Here is a 6,018-nt window from a genome sequence, read left to right as displayed (position 1 = left end):
TGGCACAGGCCGGGCCCTGCGCTGGGTATCGGCCCATGGGGAGGTGGCCGCGGTCAACGAAGGAGTGGGTCGAGCAGTTCGGGCTCGTCCTCGAAGCAGGACGACGACGGCAGCCTAGCGCAACTTCGGCGAGGTCTAGGGGCGTGGGACAGCCAGAGACGAGGTGGGGAACGGATGCGAGGCAGCGGAGGACGACGGATCCGGAGGCAGCGGCTTTCGCTTCCGGGCGGATCCAGCAGCGGTGGTCGAGGGCGGCGCCGAGGGAGCTCCGGTGCCGGCGAAGTCCCATGGCGGCGATGGCGGTTACCTGCTGGAGAACGGTTTGACTGGGGGTGAGAGGAAGACGTGGTGAGGAGAAGGAAGAGAGGAGGAGACGAACGGCAGGGACGACAAGACCTGGGTGGCGGAGGAGGTCGTTGGTGGGCGTGCTCCGGCGGCCTTGGTCGCCGGCGCGGACAGCGGGGCGATAGGGAGAGGAGATCGGGGCTCCCCCGATCTGGATCGAAGGTTGCGGCGCGCGGGGTCAGGGACGGGCCCCGATGGGCTCCGCGGGCTTGCCCCGGGCCTGGGCGGGCCACGGCGGCGCGGGATGCCAGGAGGGACGCGTAGCGGCACGGGAGAGGCCACAGTGGGCGGCTGGCGGCGGCGCAGCCACTCACGGCTTGCCAAGTGGCAGGGTGCGGCTGGGCGGCGCCGGAAAACAAGGTGGAGGCGGCGGCTGATGGTTTGGGGCGCGGAATTATAGGAGGAGTGGTAGGTAGCTGCCCAAAATGGAAGGGGAGGTGGTTTTTATAGGGCACGGGGTTAGTATTAGGGTTTGGAGGGGTTTTGAAAGCGTTTCGGAGCGTCCGATCACGATCCGGTGGTTCCGATCCAAGGGGGGGTTTAGAGAGCTAGTTGTGGGCTGAGAGAAGAGAATAGAGAGAGGCCCGACGACTGCTTCGGAGACCAAAACGTCCGATGATAGACCGGCTATACTGCGACTATAGTTAATCGTTGGGGCATCAAACAAACTCCGAATGCGATGAAACTTGACAGGCGGTCTATCTACACTATAATAAGACCACACGCCAACTTTCATCCCATTCTGAGAACATTTTCCGGCCACTTATAAAATACTATTTCGGACATGCCGCGGGCGCGTGCAAGTGTGTCTGGGCTCAGAACGGACAACGGACGGAACTGGGAGACCTGGACTAATGCAAGTTTCAAAAACATGATGATGCAATGCAGATGATGACATGGCAAGATGCAACACGAAAGCAAATGACATGGCAACGACAGCGAAAAACTGGAGGACACCTGGCACATCGGTCTCGGGGCGTCACAACACTCAACCACTATGAGAGGATCTCGTCCCGAGATCTAGAATGGCACCGGAGGGAAAACGGAAGAGAAAGAGAAGCGGTAAAACTAAGTTGCTTATTTGACAAATGAGTGAAACCAAAGAACCTTGCGAGGTTGAACAAATTCGAGAAAAGAATACAACGAAGGTGAACTAGGTCGAAAACACTCCGTTAGAGAAGAGGGACAAAGAGCATTGCGAAAAACCTTGAGGTTGAAGGGCAAGATATATATTGAAAACACTCCGGTTAAAGAAGGGGAACAAGGAAGACCAAATTCGGGCAGCACTCCGGTTGAAATGAAAATAATTGAATAAGAACTTGATAAGGAGATAGAACTTAAAAAGAGGGCACGACACTCTGGTTAAATGGGCAATCATGAAAAGAACATGATCTTAGACAAACGAGATGATGGGTTGAGAAGAGCAACATCAATAGACCTTCGGGAGAAAGAATAGGATAAGGATAATTGAGACAAAAGAATGTAGAAGAAAAAGCCAACTTTTGCTACAAAAGAGCTTGAAAAGGCATCTTAAGGAGAAGGGTCGAACAGAGTTGTTGGAAATCCAACAATGAAAAGAGTAAGCTTGATATGGTCTTATGGAATACATCTCAAATTATGAGGTGACAACCTGCCACTCATGGGAAGCCGAATTGGATTGATATGAGCAAGGAGACGAGAAACTTATATCACCGGGAGGATAAATGAAGAACTTGGGTCCTTTATAAACACCATAGATAGCAACAAACCTTAGGGAAGGCTTTAGGTGAAATATAACCCAAGATAATTCCAATGACGAGATTGATGGATTTAAAATACCTCATTCTTAATAACATGTGAATCATGAAACATGAACTCAAATTATCAAGAATGACATAATACCAGCTCCAATGACACGGTTGAAAGAATTGCACTCCGGATGCAAGATGAAGAAACTTAAGCTCCTTAGAAAAGAATCTTGATGAACGCTTCGAGAAGGAAATAAGTCCTTGATAAACCATCATGTATAGCCTCCAAGAAGAAACTCCGGTAACAAAAGAATAAAAAGAAAGAGAAATTGAAAACACAAGGTGAATCCTTGCAATGATTTAGATGAATCTTCATGACGATATAGTTGAGAGGGCTTGGAACTCCGGTAAAAGAAAAGATGAATAATTGAGATCAAGATTTTTTAATGAACCTCCGGAATAAGGAATTAAATTTACTCGATGAAAACAAGAATAAGAATTACATTGTGCGTATCCTTCACCAATTTAGATTGGTGAGAAGCAATGGATTTGGCATACTACTTATTCTCGTAGAACGGATTAAGATAGATATGGAGCAAACTTGAGAAGGTCTTCAACGAACCACCGGAAGGATTGAAAACAACGAATAATTGATATGATAACGAATAACGAGAGCTCTTGAACGAACTACCGTAAGAATTGAAAACGATTGAAGAAAAGATAAAGAAAACACCGGGAAGAATTTGAGAACGAATGAAGATACTTGAGAGTATTTAGATACAAGTGAACGAAAAGATCCTGAACTGATTAGATGATATTGCACGAAACACCGGTAAGATTTTAGAGAAAAAGAGCTGAAAGCTGAGAATGAAAAATTCTGAGAAGATAGCCTCTGGAGAATCAAACTGAAAAGAATCTTGAATAGCCCCGGATGAGTGAAAAGAATTCTCACAATCAAAACAATTATGAGAGGATGGCCTCAAACTAGAACCACGAATCTTTGATAGAATGAAACAAGATTCAAGGGAAAATTCTTCTTCGGTCTTCAAATGTAGAGAATGTCGACGAGGAACACCACCAAATAGTTGAGATACTCCGGGATGAAAATTAGCAAGGTTGAACCAACGATGAAAAAAAATGAAAAATCTTCGAGAAAGGCATTTGACTGATGACAATTCATTCTTACGTCAAACTACGAAAAGAATTTGAGAATAACTCTGAGAAAATAAGAAGAGTCAGGTAAGATCCTGGGAAAAAGGCCTGTGGGTTAGGGCCCACTCAAAATATACACCATAGAACAATTTGAAGGAGAGATTGCATCGGTTGAATTAAATGGCTTGAATAAGATAGGACCTCGAAATAGCTTGAATGGATTAAGAGTGGAAACACGAATCTTCTGAGATATCTTTAGCACTCCGGAACAAAAGAATAGCAAGCGGGGAAGATTAAGAGGTGCACCGGCATAAGTAGGCATTGGGAAAAAGAAAAGGAGTATGCTCAATACCAAAGCTTGAATTAAATCCACCGGAGAAGAAAAATGAGTGAAGGGTGACGAACTTGAAGCTTCGTTGGCATCTTCCTGAGAAACAACGGATAAGAACATTGACGTAAAAGAATGGAGAGACTTCACAACATCAAAATGATACTTGAATAAGAAATCTGGTTCCTTGAAGAAAAGGGTGGGAGGGAGGGAAAACAAAGGCAACTTGGAGACGGATGAAAAAACACCGTTGAGAAGAACTGAAACTTGATCTTGCGGTTGTTGAAATGATCAGATCCACTTGAAGAGAAACACGTCGGTGAAAAGAAATTGGCAAGACAATCTCGACTATCATGAAGGATTGGTATTCACAATGGAGTATGAGAACACCGCTTAGGAAAGGTATGGAATCAACATTTGACTTCGAAGCAACTCGAATACCACAACTCAAAACAAAACAAAGGATTGGCTTGCAAAATAAGTCGGAACAAACATATGATAGAGATTTCGTCCGAAGTTTTCGTGGTGGGGCCTACACGGGCTCGATCGTACAACACCATCATGTACAAGGCAGTGCACATGATATACGAAGCGTCCCCGAGTCGGCATAGCCAAGGACTCTTTAAGAGACAACGAGACCACTGTAAAATCGACCGTGAATAGGCGGACCACTAGACGTCGAACCCCAATTTCATATCATACATCTATCGGAAAGATATCCTAAGAGCTACTTGAATTCCCACTTATAAACTCCCGAAATTTTCCCGGTTATGCAATCAGGTGTTGGGCATACAGGGGAAGCATAATATCTCACCCAAAACTAACAAATCCTACATCCAGCTGTATCCATCCTTCCACACATAACCAAGAAACCTTTGGAAATCATCTACCTCAACCTTCGAAAAGCATCCGTTATACGAGTTATGGCAATACTCCCGAACTCCTGCCCCAGTACTGGGTGGCGTCGAGGTTATCTCACCAACAACTGCATAAAAGAGATTTTCGATGTCGGCGTACTAAACTCAGGTATTCCAGAACTGCAACGATAAAATTGTGACGACAACACCTCGGAGCTCAACTCCCCGGGACACTGCCACAAAACTCCTGACAGGAGGCACCAAGACAATGTTCTCGTCCCAAAACCATCAGAACGATTCCAAGATACCCGCGTGATCCTAAATTTTTTTAGTGAAATTTGAGAAGAGAAGAGTCAAAACTCTACGTCAGGATGCCTTACCAGAGCGATGAGGAGACTGGGAAGTAAAAAGAATTCCTAAACTCTCTGATATATAATTCCTAAATAACTCAAAACATTTTTCTAGACACAACAACGGCTGCTAAAAACGATCAAGCAATGGGGGCTCCTAAGGTCGGGGAAGGCTCTAATTACCAACTTGTAACGCCCTCGATGCGGCTATATCTCCCATGTATCGAAGCACGACTTAGAGGCATAACCGCATTGAAAGCAATGTCCCAAGTGAGGTAATCTTCACACAACCCATGTAATACAATAGGGGAAAAGATACATAGTTGGCTTACAATCGCCACTTCACACAAATACATGAATAAAGCATTACATCATCCAAATACACTCGAGGTCCGACTACGGAACCAAAATAAAAGAAGAACCCCAAATGCGACACGGTCCCCGATCGACCCCAACTGGGCTCCACTACTGATCAACTAGAACGAAACAACACAAAGGACAAGATCTTCATCGAGCTCCTCCTGAGCTTGGTTGCGACATCTGCACGGACTCATCGGCACCTGCAAGCTGGTTTTGGAAGTATCTGTGAGCCACGGAGACTCAACAATCTCGCACCCTCGCGATCAAGACTGTTTAAGCTTATGGGTAAGGTAAAAGGTATGAGGTGGAGCTGCAGCAAGCGACTAGCATATATGGTGTCTAACAAACGCAAATGAGAGCGAGAAGAGAAGGCAAAGCACGATCGAATAAAGTATGATCAATAAGTGATCCTATAACAACCTACGTCAAGCATAACTCCAACACCGTGTTCACTTCCCGGACTCCGCCGAGAAGAGACCATCACGGTTACACACACGGTTGATCCATTTTAATTAAGGTCAAATTCAGGTTTTCTACAACCGGACGTTAACAAATTCCCATCTGCCCATAACCGCGGGCACGACTTTTGAAAGTTCAAAACCCTGCAGGGGTGTCCCAACTTAGCCCATCACAAGCTCTCACAGTCAACGAAGGATAAACCTTCTCCCGAGACATTCCGATCAGACTCGGCATCCCGGTTCTACAAGACATTTCGGCAATGGTAAAACTAAACCAGCAACACCGCCCGAATGTGCTGACAAATCCCGATAGGAGCACATATCTCATTCTCAGGGCACACTCAGATGAGCTCTCCATACAACTAAAACCAAACCTCGAGTTTCCCCGAGGGGGCGCTGCACAGGACTCTAGTTTGGACCAACACTCAGAGGAGCACTGGC

This window comes from Triticum urartu, chromosome 1, assembly GCF_003073215.2.
Source record: "Triticum urartu cultivar G1812 chromosome 1, Tu2.1, whole genome shotgun sequence".
Classification (NCBI taxonomy): domain Eukaryota; kingdom Viridiplantae; phylum Streptophyta; class Magnoliopsida; order Poales; family Poaceae; genus Triticum; species Triticum urartu.
The sequence above is the reverse complement of the archived record's forward strand: the minus strand, read 5'-3'. Positions refer to the sequence as shown.